Raw genomic sequence first — 23007 nt, forward strand, 5'->3', positions numbered from 1 at the left:
TCTTTTTTCATACATTCTCTGACTATGTACACGTTTGACTATCAGTTATATATAATTAATGGCTGCCTGCATTTCTTTGATCATCACACGGATGTTTCAGGGGAACAAGGTACCAGGCTGGTGATGTGCTCCCTTTATCTGGACATGCTGGACAGATTGGAACAGTTGTGGGGTATGAATACGCATACAACTTTCTATCTGAACATTCTAGCAAATTCTGTATAGTTGTTGGGTGTAAGTATGCATACATCTTTCTATCTGAACATTGTAACAAAATCTGTACAGTTGTGGGATATGATTATGCATACAACTTACTAGCACTCCTGGGATTCAACCCCCTGCTGTGTGTGACAAAAAAATTATAGTTAGCATCACAGTACACCGTGCTATCAGGGAATTGATGTGAAGTTTTCTACTGTTTTCTATGTAAGTATCCCTCACTTGTACACTATGACTGACCTCTTGGCACTTCCAACATTGTTATACAAAACTTCATACACATTTTATCTGCATACCACAGTGTGGGTAACACTGCTTAATACAACAGTACTATTTATGTTATGCAACAGTTCAACAACATATGAGATAAGAGTAAACAGAAGCAGTCCAGGGGTTATACCTTTATTCACAAAATATTACACATTTATTTATACTGGTACGACACTTTCTAAGGCTCTTATATTTATTTGTTATGACAATACATGCAAAATAATACTAACCTAAGATGATGCATCCTTTGCAGCCAAGCATCATGGGCTTGCTGGTTCGCAGCCCGCTCATCTGCAGCTGTCAAAGAAATACAGTGATATTTTGCCATACCTATCCATAGTATACACAAGCTAGGCAATTATTAACTACTTAGTAGAATGAGTACTTACCCAGTACTGGGGCATTAGGCATCTGCCGAGACTCCTGGATCCACTATTCCAGTACATCATTCCTCCACCGCTTCAAGTCAGCATGGTGGTGCCTGACCTGCTCACCAGTCCGGGGGATACCTGTGGCACTGGTGAGGTCATGGGTGAGACTGTCCAAAGTCTCTGTTTTATACTGCGAGCCCTGGTACTGGCCCTGCAGTAGTTTCTGCTCATGGTGTTTTACCAGGAGCCATACCATGATTTTTGACTCCTGGATGCCCCAGCGCTGCGCTGTAAATCGAGTGCCTTCACCCACACCAGCCATTCTGCCTGCAGTAGGAAGCTACAGCCAGTTATGCGAAGTATTCCCACCTGTGGGGTTTAAATATGGCCAATTCCCCACACTTTTCCGTGATTGGCCAGTTTTGAAGTGGCTAAGCTATGGGCACACCTGCTTACCTAAGGTTGGCAGTGCTTACAGAGGTATACCACTAGGCAGATTGAATTGGCTCCACTACACATTGCTTACTCTTACTAAGTTGAGCTGTGCTGCAGTTAGCATTGCTTAATACTTAATCTGCACTATATTTGCCTTTTGGCAGTGATTTATTATTCATTGCAGGTTATATATGTGTCTGGTATCCATGATTCATGTGTGCATACACTGTATGTGGTCCTGGGGACATCTACACTTACAATAACACCTCAAATCTATGCTTACTGCAGTACTCCAGTTCACATATTTATGTTCTGTAGCAGGTTATTCAACATCACACTGTACATAGATTCAGTTCACATGTTTGGTTTGATTTTCCTGTGGTGAGGATTATTTTGCTAATACCTCATTTATATGTATTGATGTTAAGTTGTCATTCTCACCTTCATTCTTGCTGGATGGTTCGGAGCCGATCCTCGGCTCCGACTCGGCCTATACTATAGCTCGAGAGCTATTTTTACCGGCTCGAGACAGCCCTATATCCCACAATACCATGCACTAACTCCCCAGATCTCGTTTGCTGCTTCACTGCGAGGTTGCCTTTTTTACCGGCTCAGGTCAGTAAAGGAATTTTCAACAAAGTTTCTATTTTTTGAGATAGTTTATTAGGTTTTTTTCCCTACTTTTGTTCCCTATCGATATTATACTTAATAGTGTTTGTTTCGTAATCCCTACCCACCCCTGTAGTTAACTTTTATAATCAGGCCTACAGGCTTTAGTTTTTCTGTTTACTCACCCCTGTGTGTGTGTGTTGTTTTAGTCAGCCCCTCATCTCCCCTTGTGTAAGTGAGTGAGTGTGTGTGCTGATTGAGTGACTGTCTTTAGGCAATGTCCAAAGACGTTAAGATCTGGATTCAAGAAGTGTGACTCGTGCTGTCAGAAAATGTCTCTGACAGACGGTCACACTTCTTGTGTCTATTGCTTGGGGCCTTTACACCTGCAGGACTCTTGTTCTGTTTGTCACGGATTTAGTTTGAGTCCTGCAGGAAAGGCGTAACAAGCTCATTCTAAGGGGCTTGTTAAAGCCTGATGACTCCCCGTCCAAGTTTGGCTCGGGGAAGTCATCAAAAACCGCCAAACCCTCGGCTCCAGCTTCTGAGCCGAGGGCTGGTGTTGTCGAGACGGCTCCGACCTCGGTTCCGGCTGGCTCCGAGGTGAGCAAAGTGGGTTCCGCTTCGAAACCATCATCGGAGCCGACCCCAGTGCGCAAGCACTCTAGGTCCCCTTCTTTAGAGTCCATCAGATCGACTCCGAGGTCCCCCCTCCTATCGGAGCGGAGTCATAGGACTCATTCATTGAGGTCTTCCAGGCTCTCAGACCACGACATCGAGAGGGTGGTCAGTAGACTCATAAAATCTCAGGCGCTGGCCCAAATGCTTCAGAGCCCATCTCACCAGACTGTGGCTCCTTCGATACAGTTATCCATTCCTCCTCCGACTCATCTCTCGAGTTCAGAGCCGGAGTTCGTCAGAACCGTGACCTTGCCCATGTCGGAGCCGATACCCCCTCCTTAGACTCCGGTGTCGTCGGCTCCAACCTCTTTATTGGCTCCGTCCATGGAGAGGTCCGGGCACCGGGACTCCATTGTCGGCTCCGAGGGGGCGAGTGGCATCGGGCCCTTGTCCGACCCCGCTCTCCCTCTCGGAGCTTCGGCTCTGGTTAGTTCGGCCCCGACATCATTCTCGGAGCCTTCTCTGTCAGTTCCGGGGGCAGTTCCAGCCTCTTCGGAGCCGGGGCTACCTTTGGTGTCTGATAGGGGAGTCTTCGAGGTGATGAAGAGTGTGCTGGACCCAGTGTCTACTCCAAGGTTAAGTTCTGCGGCTCCTCCCTCTGTAGTACCTGTTACGGTCTCTGGCCACCCTCCTATACCCGACAGCAGAAATCCAAAGCGTAACGTACCCACTTTGGGTGTCTCCTCCTCTTCCAAGGGTTCCCCTGAAGTTTCAGGGGAACCCCCTAGGAAAAGAAAGTGCAAGAGGAAGCACATAGACTCCCCCGAGTCTGTCACATCAGACACCGACTTGGATGAGTCGGAGGGTTCCCCCAGATCCCCCTCTGAGGATGTCTCCTTTTCAGACATCCTGGAGATCCTAAGACAGAGGGGAAATTGGTCCACTCTCAAACTTTCCGAGGATGAGTCGGTTTACCTTGACGCCTTTGGATCTCGCCCTTCCACCTCCTGGATGTCTCCCCCTTTCGACCCACTAATGGAGGTAGTGGCTAGAAAGGCGTGGGCAGCTCCTGATTCAATGGAACCTACCCCTAGGAGGCCTTCTAAATTTATTTCTGCACCAGATGACAAATCCTTTCTCACCAAAGGTGTTTCAGTTGATGCTATGGTGATGGCAGCTGCCACTAAGAAGGAATTAGCTGATCCTTCTGTACCTGTTCATCCTCCTAACAAAGAGTCCAGGACCATGGACAGGTACGGCAAGCGGACCTTTGCTTCAGCGAAATTTTCTATGCGATCGCTGAACTATTTATGTCATTTCACCCGCCTTCAGAGAGACTTGCTCACAGAGCTGGGTGAAACGGTGCAGGATCCTTCTGCTGCAGAGTTTAAGGACAAAATAAACTCTCAGCTGGCTACCCTGAACTCCATTGTTAACTCATCCATCTCTTATGCAGCTGATGGAGCGAGTAGGGCCGCTGGCACAGGCGTTGCGTTGAGACGTCACGCTTGGATGCGACTCTGTAACTTTGCCGACCCCTTCAAGGCATCCTTCACCAACACCCCCTTTGACGGTTCAGAATTGTTCGGGCCTCAGGTGAAGAATACCCTCACCAGATGCAAGCAAGATGGTATGACTCTCTCTGCAGTGGGAGTCTGTTTTTCCACACCTTCTAGACCTTATCCTAAAGGACAGAGGGGTGGAAAGATGTGGTTCCACAAACCACAGGGAGTTGCGCCTGCCGCACGTGGTGAATTTCCCCCTAAAGGCAGAGGGGGGAATAATAACAGACGCAGCCCCAGGGGCAGAGGGGTCCACAGAACCAGGGTTCCAGGGAATCTTTCCCTGACCAACCCTTTCAGTATCCCTGAGAAGCTGCCCGATTGTCCGCCTTCGGAGGCAGTCGGGGGAAGATTATCTCTGTACCCAGAAGCCTGGCAATCCATCTCCCAAGACACATGGGTACAGAAGATCATATCCGAGGGTTACAAAATTCCTTTCACTTTCCCTCCGGTACAACCGCCAACACCCCTACCAGACGTACCACCCGCACAAAGGGGTCAGGCTCAGCTAGAAATAAAAAAGCTGTTAAACAAAAGAGTCATCCAGGCAGTCCCAGCAGATCAGCTAGGATCCAGAATCTACTCCAGATTCTTTTTGGTACCAAAAAAGTCAGGAGATTGGAGACCCATTTTGGACCTCAGCAGGTTAAACAACTATGTATTAAAGACAAAATTTTGGATGGTAACACTGCAGTCCATTCTACCCTTTTTGGGCAGAGACAACTGGATGTGCTCGTTAGACCTCCAGGATGCGTACTACCACATAAAAATACACAGGCGCTCCAGGAGGTTTCTCCGCTTCTGGCTGGGAGTCAGTCATTTTCAATTCAGGGCCCTGCCCTTTGGTCTCACCACAGCCCCCCAGGTGTTCACCAAATGTTTGGCAGTGGTCACGGCTCACCTGAGACAGAAAGGATTCCAGGTGTTTCCATACTTAGATGACTGGCTCATTTCCGCTACCACCAAACAAGATCTCAGAATGGCCAGGGATTATACTATCCATCTTTGCAACAGCCTGGGTATTTCTATAAATTTTGCAAAGTCCTCCTTGTCGCCTTGTCAATGTATAAACTTTATAGGCGCCGTATTAAACACCACAGAAATGTCTGCAACATTACCACCTCAGAGAGTGACAGACATAAGGCGGAATGTTCAGCTTCTGTTTCAGCCCAGCAGAGTCCAAGTCAAGCTAGTATTGAAAGTGTTGGGCTTCATGGCGGCGATTCTTCTACTTCCATTAGCCCGCTTCCACATGAGACTCCTTCAGTGGATGCTGTTTTCTCAGTGGTCCTTTCAACAGCTGCCAATGACCCACAACATTTTGATAACACCATCTTGCAAGAAACATCTCTCCTGGTGGATGGTTTCCCCTCAGCTTTTTCAGGGCAGACTCTTTGTTCTCCCCCCTCCAGTTGCCACTGTCACAACGGATGCCTCCTTGAGGGGGGGGGGCATTATCAGGGCAGGATGGTCCAGGGCACTTGACAACAGTCAGAATGCCACCTGCACATAAATGTCGTGGAGATGAGGGCGGTGCTTTTGATGTTGCAGGCCCTTCAGAGCTCTATTCCCACGGGGACTATAGCAATTCAAACGGGTAATATGTCTGTGGTGTGGTACATAAACAAGCAGGGCGGAACAAGGTCCTACCCCCTCTGTCAAGAAGCACTCAGACTTTGGCAATGGGCGATTTCATCTCAACGGTTTCTGATAGCAACGCACATCCCTGGGAAGTCCAATGTCATAGCAGACAGATTGAGCAGAACTATCCTCATGCCTCACGAATGGTCTCTAAATCAAGTGGTAGTAGACGGAATTTTTCGGAAGTGAGGCCAGCCTTGCTGCGACCTTTTCGCAAGTCCGCAAAACAGCAAGTGCCTCAACTTCTTCACACTTTTTCCTCTACCAGGCCAGCTCCTCAGAGACACTCTTGTTCACGTTTGGCCCCGGGGTCTTTTTTATGCCTTTCCTCCCTTTCCATTGATCCCGCAACTAATTCAGAAAGCAACCGCATTGAAATCCAAAATGATCCTCATTGCCCCGTTTTGGCCTCGACAAGTTTGGTTCCCGTTCCTGCACAAATACCTACTGGAACAGCCTTGGCATCTGGAACCCCTTCCGGATCTGTTGACCCACCTCACGGGCAAGCTGCATCAGTCTCTACATTCCATCAACCTCACAGCTTGGTTGCTCCACTTCCAGCCATAGCCAGGCTTCCCCTTATTTCTCCTCCTGTTCGTAATATCATTCTGGCTTCCCATAAGTCCAGTACTAGGAAGACTTATGCGAGTAAATGGAAGCGTTTTTCACACTGGGCACAAACTAGATCCTTAGATCCTTTCCATGCACCCATTCATGAGGTTCTAGACTTTCTGGCAGAGCTTTTTCATTCGGGGTCATCATCGGCCACTATCGGGGTACAATTAGTGGCCATTGCTAATTTTCATGTTGGACTCTCAGAAGCAAATACTATGTCCCACAAACTCTGTAAAGCCTTTCTCAAGGGCATCTTGTTGCTCAGACCTCCAGACAAAGATCCACCCCCACAATGGGATTTGAATTTAGTTCTAACCTCACTAATTCTACCCCCTTTTGAACCGGCAGCTTCTTGCTCCCTCAAACTTCTTTCTTGGAAAACGCTGTTTTTAGTAGCTATAACATCTGCCAGAAGGGTATCGGAACTTCAAGCCTTGTCTGTCCGTCCTCCCTATTTGGTTTTTCATAAAGATAGGGTAACTCTCAGAACAAACCCTTCCTTCCTACCAAAAGTGTTATCGGAAGCAAATCTAAACCACTCCATTGATTTGCCCGTCTTTTTCCCAGACTATACCAACAGGGCTGAACAAAAATTACATTCATTAGATGTTCATCGCCAATTACGGTATTACCCAGACAGGACAAAACAATTCAGAAAGTCGGACCAGCTCTTCCTGTCTTATGCTGCAGGCAAGAAAGGGCTTCCGGTATCGAAAGCTACTCTTTCCAGATGGCTGACATCTATTATTACCTTGATCTATGAGTTGAGACACAGGCAACTACCCTCTAGGCCTAAAGCTCATTCAACCAGGGCACTATCAACTTCAACAGCTTTTCAAGCAAGGTTACCATTAGATGCCATTTGTGCAGCAGCTACATGGGCACCCAAACATACCTTTATTGCCCATTACAAGCTTGATCTAGCCTCCAGAAATAGAGCTGATTTTGGTTCCACTGTACTCAGGAGTCTGTTCCATTGAGCCACCCAGAGCTAAGATGCTAGGGACGCTGTCCCATCCAGCAAGAATGAAGGCGAGAATGACAACTTAACATTAAGAAGTTATGTCTTACCATAACGTTCCATGTTAGTTGTCTGCTTCTCGCCTTCTTTCTTGCATCCCTCTCTCCTGCCCCCTAGCCTATATAGACTCGAGGTTCTGAGTCTTTCCATTTCTGGAGATACAATATGTTGCGTCTTTCATGGTATCCTTAGTGTTACTAGCAGGTAATCTGTACTCGTAAAAGAGGATTATAATATTATTATTATGATATTACTTTTTATACTATGTCTTAACTTCCAAACGAGATCTGGGGAGTTAGCACATGGTATTGTGGGATATAGGGCTGCCTCGAGCCGGTAAAAATAGCTCTCGAGCTATAGTATAGGCCGAGTCGGAGCCGAGGATCGGCTCTGAACCATCCAGCAAGAAAGAAGGCGAGAAGAAGACAACTAACTTGGAACATTATGGTAAGACATAACTTCTTATTATGATGGCTTAGTGGTTAACTGCTCTGACTGTAGTGTACAGGGTACTGAGTTTGAGCCTTGCAGAAGCTCTTTATTTTGTTGCTGGGCAGGACGTGGGCCGTTGGGTACAGAGTGATTAAGGCACTTTAAAGCAGTTGTAAGCAGCTGTGCACGGGTTTGCGCAGAGCTAAGCACAGCTAACCTCCGGTTACAGTTTCTTACATTCATTTATCTGCTACTTTGCTTAATCTGTGTAGGCAGTGCTTACCTCCACGCAAATGCACTTAAACACGCTTACTAGTGCATATATGTGCTTACTACTGCTTATTTGTGCTTAAACCTGCTTACTAGTGCCTTATTCATTATGACACTGACACTTCACATGTGCATTTAATGCAGTACTCCAGTTATCATTTAAATGTTATTTTGTAGGTAACACAGAAAATAAATGAAAACAAATGTTCATATTCATATTCATATTTCACATGCAAAATGGTATGTGCTGCACTGGGACTCGAACCAGGAATGCCTGCTCGTTATGCGGGTGCTCTGCCCACTGCACTATTGCTGTGCTGCTTCATTTGCATATATCTTCCTTGTTATCCTCTTCAGCATTTTAAACTGCTTTAACCATAGCTAAGCGATGGGGACACCCGTACATCTACAGTTAGCTGTACTCGGATTTAAAAAAAATATTAAAAGGTTTTTCTTTGGTGTATTTATATGTACTGTTGCTGTTGTACACATGGGGGACTATTGGTGAGGATATGCTGACACCTATGAGTGGCCTCACTCATGTATTTCCACTTTCTGCTGTTCTACTTTGCAGGGGAGGGTTTATTCTGAGAGCTCTGCTCTCAGACATGCCCCTTGCACTCGTACACGCTCCGTATAGGATTAGGAGTTCAGGCAGTGCACCTTCATTAATATGCATGGTGCACTGCCGTCCTCCTCCTAAACGTCCACTTCCGTGCAGGACTAGACTAGTCCTGAGTGGAAGATTTGTAAATCTGGGGGATAGTGTTTTGGGGACAGGATCTGTCAAAGTACAATATGGCTATTATTGTATGTGTGGTTTCTTCACAGTGAAAGGTAGTGTATTTTCTCAGAAGTTGGACATTCCATTGGGACAGTTGTGTACCAACAACCTTATTAGAAGTCCTTTTTTTTCTAAACTGTATTTGCAAATCTGACATATTTCCACTTATATACAGCTAGTAAATCCTGGTTTTCAGAGGTCCTTTGTTGACAAAGTCTGCAACTATGTTTGATGTCTATCTGGGTGCTATTTCACCTCTGGACAAAAGGGCTGAGGGCTGCTGATGTATGAAATCAAATGCTTGTTACAGGATCATGTTCGATTGATTATTGATACCATTTTTGAGAGTTGATGGTGTCTGTCAAAGAGCAATGTGACCATTGCATTTTTGTGATTCCTTCACAAAGATATTGTACTCTGTCAGAAGGTGTACAATTTTCAGGGTCAGTATGCTTGTGTTTTATACTAGATGACCTTATTACAAGCTTCTGATTTTTTTAACATGAACTGTCTTTGGAAAACTGACATATCAGTTCTTACAGACATTTAGCAAAGTTAGGATTTTGGAGGGCTGTGTTTACACAATCCAGTACTATTCCTGGTTTCCACCTGGACATTATTTGACCTCTGCACAAAAGGTTGGGGGTTGTAATGTATGAAGCAAATAGCAGTTTTGGGATCACTTCTGATGGATTATTGATATGGTTAGTTGGGGGAGGGCAGGACCTATCAAAGAGCTATATAATCATATTTATTTCATTCTTTTACAGTCCGAAGTTGTGTACCCTCTGAAAAGTAATGCAATCCAATGGGTCAGCATGTGTATGCTTTGTACTAAAGTTTACAAGTCCCATCATTTTTTTCTGTGACCTGTTTTCAGGGATCCAATATATGACTTCTTATATACAGCTACTAAAGCCAGAGTTTCAAAAAGCTTTTGTTGCCACAGGATGGTGCTTTGTTTTGTTTCCTCCCAAGAGTTATTTGTCCTCTACAGAAAAGGCTGAGTAAAGTACAGTTGCATAAGTTCCATTTACCTTTGCCTATAGCAGCAGATGTTCGTAGAACACACTGCCTACTGGAATTCAGGTAATAGTGCTCTCCCTCTGTCAGACTACTAAAGCTCAAAGTCCATCCCACTGCCTGTCTGTGGATGTGATGCACCAATCACCTGCCAGGACCAGAATAGTGCTTCACACATACAGCCAAAACCCTTTCAGTTTTCTTGGGTCTAACAGGAAGAATAAGTAGGAACACAAGCTTTGCAAACACTTAACTGTTCCAAACAAAACACACACCAAAAAATGTTAACTAAAACACAACAGTAACTTCAACACCCAACAAAAGGCAGATGATAGAAGGATACCATCAATAAGGTAGTGTTCTTGGAATATCCACTGTTGCAGGTAAGTGGAACTTATTCAGCTGTACTATGTTCAACAAACACACTGCTTTACCCGCATACAGGTAGACTCCCAATGCTTACCCAACCTGGTAGGAAGGAGGATAATTGTAGAGGGTCCCCTGGGAAATGTTCCTCATGAAGCCTACTCTGGATCTAGAAAAAGCATCCACTTTGAAGTGCTTCATGAAGGTATGGACCAAGGATGAAGCCACTGCCTCTAGAATACTTAGAGTCCAATCATTTCCAATATGCCACAGAAGAGGAAAAAGCCCTGGTGGAATGTATCTTTTCCTTGCCTGAATTCACATTTCCATGGTGCCTGTAACAAAAAAAAAAAAAAAAAAAATACCAGAGGACAACTAACATGCATTAGCTTATTTAAAGAGACAGGCTGACCTTTGCCTGCTCCTGAAAAAGAAATAAGCCTTATGATCTTCCTTAAGGGGTTTGTTCTGTCAAGGTAGCACAGGTCCATGCACATTCAAGGTATGAAGTATCCTCTCTACATTATTCCTAAATTCTCTAAAGAAAACAGGGACATTAAAAGACTGATTAAGAGTGAAATCTGAGACCACTTTTGGCATGAAAGAAAGAATAGTGCATAACACAACTCTGTCCTTGGGGAAAGTCAGGTAAGGTTGTCCCACCATGAGAGCTTGCAGCTCAGAAACTCATCTTGCATATTTCAGAGCAATAAGCCAAACAGTTTTTCACATTAGGAACTTGGGACCAGCATGAGCAGCTGGTTCAGAAGATGGTGAGATCAATTTTTCGATTACATATTTTTGGTTTTACAAAGGAGACATTTGCTTGCGAGGGGGTCTTATATGCAATACTCCTTCCATGAACTGTTTTACCAAAACAGAAGAAGAAAGAAGAGGATCTATAGAAAGACTTGCACAGATAGCATCTAAATACACCTTAATGGACACACGATAAGCCATCCTAAAGTTGCTCACACAAATATTTCAAGACTAGAGGGATATTACCCTTAAAAATCCTCTATTTCCAGTTAGGACCCACTTAGAAAGTCTCATCCATTTGTAAACATAAGATTTTCTAGCAGCAGGTTTTCTGACCTCCTTGAACACCCGCTACCTATCATCATGAAAGAAGTGCCTAAACAGAGTCAAGGTTGAATCATCCAAGCTGTCAATTCAAGTTTCTTCAAACCAGACTGCATCAGGCACCTGAGTCTGTGTGAGCAGATCCAGCATGTGAGGAGGTCTGTGGTAACTGTGCTTGGTCAATTCCATTAATAAGGAGAACCAAGATTTCCTGGGCCAGTAGGGGGTCACCACAGTGATCTTTGGCATTTCTCTTTGAACTTTCAGAAGTACATTGTGAATCAGTGGAAAGGATAGAAACACATTTAGGAACATTCTCATCCAAGGGAATGAGAATGCATCTGTCCTCCAAGTATGGCTGCAAGGATGTCTAGAACAAAATTTCTCCAGCTGTCTGTTTTGAAAGGAGGTGAAGAGGTCTATTTGAGATGTTATGTATATCTGGACTGGATCCTGTAACACCATTGCTGTAAGCTTCCACTTGTGCAGATCTGCCCAGGAGTTGCTTAATCTGTCTGCCACAATGCTCTGGTTTGACAGTATGTACGATGCCTAAAGAGTCAGATCGTACTGAGGAGCCTGCTCCCAGGCTATCATTGCCAACCAGCACATAATTTAAGACTGCATACCTCAATGTTTGTTGATGCATCACTTTGCTGTGGTATTGTCCACAACCACTAGAAGTGGGCCTGGAATTCAAGGGTGTTGAACAACTTTCAAGGCATGAATCATTGCCAACATCTCCTGAATATTGATGTGTTTCTGCGTATTCTTGTGCCCCCAAGTGGCTTGCACTTGGTTCCCCATTGGCATACCTTCCTATACAAAGTCAGCCAAACCTGTTTGGATAGAATGTACTGGCATTAGAGGGGAGAAACAAAGCCCTGGATTGATAATAAACTTAACTCTTCCCCACTGTAACTGTCATCTGATGAAGGGTAGCACCAGCAACTGGAATTCCATGGAATAGAGATGCTGGGTCCAACAATTATGAACATACCATTGGATTTTTTTCATGTGAAGACAGACTAGTGGTATCATGAAAATGATGGACACCATCAGTCCAAAAATGTTTAGGAATTCTCTTGCTGAGGTGACACATTCCACTTGGAAAATTTCAGAAACACTGTCTGGAACAACAGAACTTGTCTATGAGCAGAAAGACCATTCTCTTGGAGTCAATCAAGCACCCCAGAGAGAAGAGTCTTTGCGAAGGTGTCAGACATGACTTTTGGAGTTTCAGCTTGAACCTTACATGGGAGTGTAAGGTCAAGACCTTCTCTAGCAATTCCAAACACCTGGCTGCAGACTCTGTATAGATCAGCGAATCATTCAAGTATGGAAACATGTCAATAGCCAGAGTCGAACAGTGGGCCACTCCCAAGCAAGACATTTAATAAACACTCATGGTACAATGGATAGTCTAAAGGTCAATACAGAAAAAATGATAGTGTGAACCAGACTCAACAAATCTCAGATATATTGCAAGAACAAAGTGGTAATGAAGATGGAAATAGTTTAAGTGAAAGCGTTAATGACAGTTTCTATTCGTGCTGTTCAGATGAATGTGTAAATGCATATTATGAATTGGACACTAGTGGTATTAAAGTAAAAAGTGATTTTATGCCTCCGCAGAGGAATGAAAATGAAAATATTAAGTATTTTAATAAGTCACTCACACATAATGTGGATAGGGAATTTTATAATGTTTCCGTGAGAAAAAATGAAGTGCAATATAATCTCTCAAAAGAAGAATGGAAATGTTTAAAGAATTTAAGCAAAAAAACTGAATTAATATTTAAACCTTCAGACAAGGGAGGTAAATTGGTTATTTTGGATTATGTTAAATATTTAAATATGTGTTATACACACCTAAATGAAGAGAATGTTTATGGAAGAATTGATTTGTTAGAATATGAGAAAACACAAGTAGAGTATAAGGAAATGATAAATAAAGGATATAGGTTACATTATTTTTCAAATAAGGATGTGAAAGAAAAATTCAGTATTAAGAATCCTAGAATGCCATGCTTTTATTGTATACCGAAAATACATAAGACTATGGATAACCCATCTGGACGCCCCATAGTGTCAGCAAGTGGTGGTTTTCTGCAAAATATTTCATGTTTTTTACATGATTTTTTGTTACCTACAGTTCTTAAACTACCATTTTACATCAAAGATGTTTTTGATTTATTAGAGAAAATAAAATGTATAAAATGGGAAGATAGTATGTATTTTTTGTTATTGACGTTGTTAGTTTATATACTAACATTAAACATGAAGATGGAATACGTGCAATCAAATATTATATGGGTGAGAGTCCAGTAGTGGAGTTTATAGTAGATTTGATTAGTATGTGTTTAAAAAATAATATGTTTGAATTTAATGGTAATTTATTCAGACAAAAGCAAGGCACAGCGATGGGGGCAGCTTTTGCCCCTAGTTACGCTAATATATTTATGGTATATTTTGAAAATATGTGCATATATACAAATCAATTCTTTAAAAAATATGTGTGTAAATATTTTCATTTTATTGACGATTTAATATTTGTATGTAAAGGAGGGCGAGAACAAGTTTCGTTGTTTTTAGAGCAAATTCAAGTTAACAACATGGGTATTAGGTTCGATGGTTTACAAATAGGGTGTGAAGTGCATTATTTGGATGTTTTATTGAAAGGACAAGTGGGAGAATATATCAATTCATGCATATATAGAAAAAAGATATAGGATCTATTTTGCATGGTGAAAGTTTCCATCCACCTCATACTTTAAAAGCTATACCATTTACGGAATTTAATAGAATTAAAAGGTTATGTAATAATCCAATAAGAATGGAACATGAATTTAGGGAAAGTTTGAATAAATATAGTTGTAGAGGATATAATATGGATAATTTAAGAGTTAGTCTGAATAACGTTAAGACAAATGTAAGATATGGTGGAAGTAAGAGTGGGAGGAAGGAGAGTGACCGTGTTTATTTTGTTTCTACTTATTCAGAATTATCTAAAAAAATTGTGGAACAAGTAAAATACAGTTGGGATGTAGTAAAAAGAGAAGAGGATTTTTTGAGTAATAAAAAATTGTGTTTCTCTTATAGAAGGGGCAGGAGTATTAAAGATTTTATAGTTCACAGTAGATTTAGTATGCCAAAAATACAAATGGTTAAGTCAGTAGAACAATTGGGGACGGTGGCTTGTGGTAAATGTAATATCTGCAAATATGTAGTGAAAGATTTTGATAAAATTAATGGTGTTCCATTCTTTACGAATGGAACATTTAATTGTAAAACAGTGGGAGTTGTATATGGCATGAAATGTCTTTGTAATAAATTTTATATAGGGGAAACAAAGAGAACATTTGCTTGCAGAATTAAAGAGCATGTTAGAGATATTAAAAATAATAAACAAACTAGTCCCATAGCATTGCACTTTAATAAATATCATAATGGTAACCCTGAGGGATTGGTAGTAACTGTTTTAGAAAGTGTAATGAGAAGTGAGTATTTGAGTGAACAACAAATTAAGTGTATATTAAGAAAAAAAGAAACATGTTTGATTTTAAAATATAATACATTAAACCCTATCGGGTTAAATTATGATTGTTCATGGAAAAGTTTATTGTAATTAATTTATTGTAGTTGTTTTAGCTAATATTTTATGCATAGTGTAGAAATTTTGGATATTGTCCCTTTATGTATTAACTGATTGTTTGATTGATTGTGTGGGTGGGTGTGTTGTATCTGTGTATAAAAGTGAGTATGTATGAATTAGAAATTTCTTACTCTGTTAAAGGCAAGTTTGCCGAGGCGCTAGAGAATTTATTTGTATTCATGCTGGAAAAAGTTGCTGCAAATAGTTAAAAATAAATTTTTGTATCACTGGTAATTGGATATATTCTTTGTGGTGAAGAAGAAATCTCAGATATCTCCTGAAGTGATAAGCAATGAGGATATGATAAAAATCCTTCAGGTCCAGGGTCATCATGAAGCTGTTGTCCGGCATCCTGAATTTGGGAACCCTGACAAATGTATTCAGAAAACAAAGGTCCAACACCAGCCTCTGCAACTCCTTTTTTTTGGGGGGAAGCAATAAAATTCTGGAGTAGAAACCTTTCATTCTGTCCTAAGGAAGGACGAGTTCTATGACCCCTGCATTCAGAATTTGCTGGAGAATAAGAAGAAATAATAAGGTCTGGTCTGGTGGGTGAGAGGGAAGCCCCCTGAATGGAAGTGGGTGGTCTTTCCACTGCCAGCAGTGTTTAGCACAAATTTGTTGGAAACTATTGACAGCCAGGCCACCTTATTAACTTCTAACTTGAGAGATGAGGCACCCGACCTGACACTTGATAAAGCCAGGATCCACACCTCAGCATAGTGATAAGTTCAGAGGAGACATATCCTTTTTTAGAAAAGGAACCCTTCCTGTTTGGCTTGGTGGGGCTGTTGACCTGATGTTTCCTTTATTGTGTTGGTTATTGTTCAGCTGGGGCTTCTGTTCATTAGGCTGTTGAAAGTTATCTTGCTTAAAGGAGAAACACTTGGAAATATGGAGCATTTTGACACTCCTTGCATCAATTTACTTCTGTCATCCCAGTGTTTAATGATCTGATTAGCTGTTGTACAAATACAGAGATTCAATAGGAGCTTGGCAATATCTCACTTTTAACTCATTGGAAAAATTCTGGGAGTACAACCAAGCATACCTCCTAATCACCACTGACAACGCTACATTCCTAGAAATAGTATCAGCTCTCTCCAAGACACTTTTTAAGGCATGTTTTGACACGAGAAACATTGGAAGTAATGTGTTTTTAACACAGACCTTTTGTTTTGCAGACAAAAATGCAGCCAGCTCACCTAAACTGTAAATTAATCTCAGCACAAACTTCCACACAAAACACTGGTAGTTAAACACTTTAAAAGCTACCATGCTGGACTACACCAGCTTATTTCCCTGAGATTCTAGCTATTTGTCTAGCTTATCTTGAGAGTCTGGGCTAGAAAAAGACATTGTCTTCTTATTAGCAAATATTGCTGGGGACACTGAAGCATGATCTTCAGTCAAAGGGGCTTGGAGGCCAGGTAAGACTGGGCATACCCTAAAATTGTTAAACACCCTCTTAAGCAAAGTCTCAATAAAAAGAGAACTACAAGCTTTTTTGAAAAAAAAACTCCAATGCTGGGATTAATGGAGGAAGGGTTGCAATGTCTGTGGCCTCATTCTCCAAGAGATCATAAACCCCGTTAATCTCAGGGGAAGCTGCAGATAGCTCCCAGTTGAATACATCTCTAAATCTGCAAAAAGAACAAAAGAGGCTCGCCACAGCTGAGAATATGTCTCCAAATACACGTAGAATTTTAATAAAACAATAAAAAACACAGGATCCAAAGTGAGCGCTTTCACATATAAAACATTTCATCAGACTTCTATAATTCACCTGATGTTCTCTTGCTTATATATCTATTCTAATTAATTAATTATCTAATTAACAATACATCTATCAGAACAACCTATTACTCCATGTGCAAGAGCAAAAAAAGTATATATATATAAATATACATGCATAAAATACAGAGAACAAAAATACATTATGATCTAGACTTCACTAGTTCTGACCCTCTGGCTATGAGTCCACTTACAATGTCTACTATTTGTAATTTAACGGCTAATTATAGAACTAGTTTTATAACTACATTTAGTAGGGACAGTGAGTTGGTACGTCTGATACTACATAAAAATTGGGAGTTCATCAGCAATGATAAAGTCTTAGTAGAAAAATTAGGAAGTTTTCCTAGACTTGTTTTCAGAAGGGTTCTAACCTTAAAAATTTAGTCGAAAGAAATTAATTAATGTGTCTAAATAGATATGCAGGGATGTCTACTTGTGGTGCATGTAGGAAGTGCAAATTTATGGATACAGGTGAGACCTTTACCATTAGTGGGAGGAAGTATTAATTGAAGTATAAATTTAATTGTAACTCAAGACTAGTGGTATATATTGCTTTGTGCGTGTCTTGCACTGCTTATTATATTGGGAAAACGGAACATAGACTCCGTGATAGAGTTTACGAACACACTCATGCGATAGATAAAAACAAAAGCGACAATTCCTTGGCCAAACACTCATGTTTGAGTGGGGGGCATAAATTCTTGTTCAAAGCAATAGATCAAATACATCCTGACAGTAGGGGGGGGGTCCTGTCAATTTATTGTTAGAGGAACGTGAATTAGCTTGGCAAATAAGACTTAATGCATTCTCCAGCCCAGGTCTCAATGAAGCTTGTAACATCACCTGTTTATTGAAGTTAAAAAGTTTAAAAAGGTGATGTAGTAAGAGTTTGTTTTATATGTTTATTAAGCACACTTAGTTTGAAAATTATTTGTATGTGTTCACATGGCTCTGGTTTGATACGTTGTACTTTAACATGTGATACACTTTAGCATGTGATGTTTTTACTATTTAAGTACGACTTGTAATTTTTCATTTTTTATCTGAAGAAGTTGCTGTATTGGCAGCGACGAAAAGCGCTTCATATTAAAATTGTAAATACATAATTCTGGACTTGTTTGTTTTGGTTTTCACATTTTTGTGTTACTTCCAGCAAGTTTTGAGTGATCTGACTCAGACATGTCAGAGTCCACAGACAGATAATCTCCTTCAAAAGGAGAATCCTTAGCAGACTGATCAGTGGTGTAAGTGCCAGTGTTACTCATAATTTAGGTATGCACACCATAGTCAACTGCTTGAACAATGGATATAACCATAGCTATAATCTCAGGTTAAAAAATAAGCAGAAACTGCTGTCCCCCCACCTGCTAGTTCGTCCATCTCTTTTTGGCATACATTACACTAGTGGAAGAATCCCCTGGGGTAAGTATCAACATTGATAACATAATGTGTACCCCTGACTTCCCTTGCACCTAAAGGATTTGGTTCTTCCACACCTGGAGCAAGCAATGGTACAGCCCCAGAAAATGTGTCTGAACCTCATGTCACACACAGTTGTGGTACTATGACCACCCCACAAGACCTGGAGGCAACAGAAGGTAGGGGTCCGATAGCTTGTCTATAGCTTAGTCTACTGCAGAGTCACAAGCCATAGGTCGAGGCATATATTTTTGATTTATTATTTTGCTTTTCAGATGCAGATATGAAAAATGGTAGTGGGGTCTGAGTCCATCAAGTCAGAGGAAAAGAAACTTGCCAGCTCAATACAAACACTTACTGTATAGTCAGCCCAGTAAGGAAATGGACTAATTCCACCATTTTCCCTCTAAATAGCAATCTCAGGACTATTTCTGTAGGAATGCTATTCTGAACAGTGAGAAAATGACAAGAGTTTTCAATAACACAGTTCAAAGCACAAAATTCATACACAAATGACCCTTAGTTTTCTAAAAAAGAAGGCTACTCTTAATCCAAATGAGTAGCTATATCATAAAACAGTATTAGACAAAAAAAAATCATAAACGTATGACAAATTCCTGTCAGAAATATTTAGCAAACAAATTGGCAGCAAATGCAATCTAAAGTCTTATTTCTGCAAGAGTTGCTGTTCTAAATACTGCATTGAATAAAATGATTTCAGCAACACAGTTCCAAGCAAAAAGCATGCACAAAAGTCCTGTAATTTTTGAAAAAAAAAAGGGGGGGGGCTTATTTCAGTCAAAATTGGTGGATATAGCCTAAAACTGTATTAGACAAGAAATAAATCATACACTGATTCCTGTAAAAAAATTAACATACAAAATGGTGCCAAAAATTGCAACCTAAATTAAAAAAAAATCATTAAAATGCCATAATCCTATTCAATCTCATCAAATAATAATAAACCCAAAGAAAAAAAGTGAAATATCAGCAAGATTTCTTATCAAACCTTCCAAATGAAGTTTTTAATCAACAGGCCATACTACGCCAGTCAAAGTAAAAACAGAAGTATATACAGAATATCTAATCAGAAAAAAAAATAGTCAACATATCAGAATACACTATTCAAGCACTGATAGAAAAGGAAATAAAACCCAAGATGAGTTTTTTATCTAAGCTCTGGAGCTGATATCACCCAGTTTGAGAGAAGCAATATCCCAAGCGATCTTTCTCTGTGTAGCACAAGAAAACTGAAAAAAATTCTGTCTTTGAGTACAAAGGGCTGTCCTGGTTCTGCCAGGGGGACTGGTTCTTCACCCTCATAGAGAGACAGTGGGAGGAGACCTGAGATTTGACACTGCCAGGGGAAGGGTAGTCTTTACTACCCATATACCAGTAAGACAGAGTGTTTGTTGAACCTAATTAATGTTCAGAATGTATGTGTTCTAAGTTCATGGTATTTTAGAAGTGAGAATAGTATATATTCGCCTGAAAAAATGTATGATTAGTTGTAACATGCTATGGTTACAATGTTATGCTATCATGTAGTGAAAGCTGTGGAGTCAAATTCAGAGGCATGCTGAACTGGAAGTTCTGTGCTTAGAATTACAATCCTAAGTGTGTTTTGTAGCCACATACCATGCCATTACCTGTAAATCTTGTAATAATCTCAAAGATTGAGATAGAGCCTTTGAGTTGAACTTACATGTCTTTACTGCCAGTCTTGTCATTTTGAATTGTAGTAGAATTACTTTGTGGGTGATATGGTGGACTTCTGCTGAATACACTAAGTAAAATAATGCCCCAATATACTTCTTTCATGAGCTGTCAATATATTGGAAGCAAAACTTCTCTATTTTTCAAGAGAAAAGATATGCATACATTTTAGTTGTAGCCTGCTGTGGCTACAATGCCATGCTTTATAGTAGCTAAAGCAAGAGGGAGAAATAAATGTGCATTATATAAGTTATAAGGTTAGAACTGCAATTTTAGGTGTGTTTCCTAACTGAGGACTCAGTTGTTGTTACCTGAAAACAAGTTAGAAATCATGTTAGCTGACATTTTTGTGACCCTTTCCAGTCCATGATCAGGTCATGAAAGATGATTCATTTGTGGTGTATATAGTGTTCAAGAACTCGCTATAAACTGTTTTCTACTTAGCTGGCTAATGATGGAGGACGCATATACAATGTGGCTGTAAGTAACTTAGAGTACCCACTCAATATTATTTGTGTAAGTGTCCGATTAGGTGCACTGTCAGAGGTGTGTTACTTTTAGCTATTAGTGAAGCAGGACATTGACATGGTTTTATAAGTATCGGTACTCCAGTTGCTTCTGTAGTTGGTGGCCTACAATCACAGAATACAGAGCAATGCTTGTGATAAGTACCATAAACACAGAAATATTTTGATAGCTAGGACTCTGTTACTGTAATTAATTTGGGATTCTGTCAAACAGGCCAATAATCAAATTGTGGCCATCTGTTGTTCATGTTACAAATATTCATGTATTCAGTAGCATGTTGTTCAGCTTTAATGTAGGTCAATGAGAAGGATCTGGGTTTGGATGGGGGTCTCCTTGTAGGTCAATGAGAAGGACCTGGGTTTGGATGGGTATATCCTGCTAGTATAACAATAAGGGTTTAAAAAGTAATAGCAAGTCTCCAAGCTTTAAGAATATCCAAGAGTAATGTAATTCTACAAATGAAGTTAAAGGTAGTAACACGTTTCTTTTTTTAATTTCTCCAAGTCTTTAGTGTTTCTAATACCATGATGGGAATGGACCCCATTCATAAGTCAAAGTATGATTAAAGTTCAGGAAATTAGTATTGTTTCAATCTTTGATGTTTCCTTATTATGGAATAGGTCATGATCCACCAACTTTGCAAGTCAGTTGTTATTTAAATAAGTAAGACATGCTTTTTAATGTGAGGTTAGATTGTGGGTTTACTGCCTGGAGTTGTTTTGTGTAGTAGAGCTGCTTAAAAGCCACAGTAAAAGCAATAACATAAGTAAAACACACAGTGTACTTTTGTTCATTTTAGGTAAGTAAAAGACAATTAGATTAGAGCTACTGTTTGTATAGCAACTGCTGCACAAAGTGAAAAATTGCCTTGTAGCAAAAAAGAAACAACCACCAGTATATCCAACAAGTTTAATAAAACTCTGATGTCTCGGCCAAAGTCTTCAAGGCGTATAACACAATGTAAAAAACTTGCGACATATATACACATACAAATGCATCAATTAAACAATTATACAATTAAAGAATTACTCTCCAGTTACTTTCTTCATTTAGTCCCTGTGGGGACAGGGTGTCAAATTTTAAAATGTAGGTAGATTCTTTTAAAAGCAATTGTTTCTTAGTAAAAGAAACATCAAATCGAGATATTTGTATTTTTTCCAAAACAGTACATAGTAGCCCTTTACTTTCTCCATCATGAAACAAACAAATGTTCACCTATAGAGCTCTCTGCTTTTTTATTAACAATATCCCTCACATGTTCTAAAATTCTAGTTTTAAAACACCTTTTTGTTTCTCCAGTCTAAAATTTGTAATAAGGACATCTCAGGGCATATATAACGCCTTCAATATTGCAAGTAAAATGGCCACAAGTTCTAAAAGGAACATTATTTATTCTAGGAAAAGTTTTTATTACATACTTGCAAGCCTTCCACTTGCCACAAGTAAATGTGCCACACATCGTCAAACTACATGGTATATTAGGAGATGGAATGCTGAATTTACCTCTTACTAAAAAGTTCTGTATACTTTTTCCTTTTCTGTAGGAAACTATTAGATCTGAAGTAGGAGAATTCTTTTGTCAGCAACCTGTGGGTATGGATCCGATATCGGATCCGAACCGGCATGGTTTATCCAGCTATGGATCCGAGCTCCTAGCTCCTCTCCTCACCCATAATGCCCTGCTCTCCCTACATGACCTCAGATCTAGTTTGCCGCGTTCATGGTGACAGCTGGATTTTGAGCTCCTGTCAGCTAAGTGCTCTTTTTGGTGTTTTATTAGGGAATTTCTGTCAAAAAATACTTTTTTGTGTGAATGTTTTAGGTTTTCCCTCTTTTAAGCTAATTTTTTGTTAAATTGGTTAACTTTGTAGTACCCTCCCCTCGCTGGTACGTAGCTTGTGTGCGTGTGGATTCTTTGGGGCCTTCTGTGTGAGTGGTTAACTTAACTTTCTTTTTGTTTAAAAAAAAAAAAAAGTAGTAGATTAGTGAAAATGTCTGAGGCCCCAAAGGCAATCTTTTCAAAATGCTCCGAGTGTGGCCATAAGCTATCCCCTGCTGATGGCCACACTCGGTGCGTTCGATGCCTTGGGGTTGAACACCTCACCTCTGGGTGTTCAATCTGTGCAGGGTTCAACCCCAGGGCATTGAAGGAGCAGAGGTCGAAGCTGGTCTTGGCAGGACTCTTGCCCCCGGACTCGGCTTCGGCCTCCGCCCCGTTGGTAGTTACCGCTCTGGCGGTTCCTGCTTTACCTGCTCCCCCTCCTCTTCCTGGGATTCAATCTCCCTCTACAGGTTTGGAGGAGAGGGAAGCCAGGAAGAAGGACCGGAGAGAGAAGCATCACAAGCGGCGGGCCGAGACCTCCGTCTCGGCCCCGCCGGCTAAGCGGGCTTCTCCTCCAGCCTCTCTGGCTGCTGGCTTTCCTCCTCCTCGGCTCCGATCCCCAGCCTTTTCACCAGGGCCTGAGGAGGAGGAGACCCAATCTCCTTTGAGGCTATCGAGGCGGTACTCAAGGCCTACCTCGGTAGCCTCATCGAGGTCTACCTATAGCCTCTCTGACGCTGATCTGGAC

This window comes from Protopterus annectens, chromosome 10.part0, assembly GCF_019279795.1.
Source record: "Protopterus annectens isolate FY-2018-M chromosome 10.part0, PAN1.0, whole genome shotgun sequence".
Taxonomy (NCBI): domain Eukaryota; kingdom Metazoa; phylum Chordata; order Ceratodontiformes; family Protopteridae; genus Protopterus; species Protopterus annectens.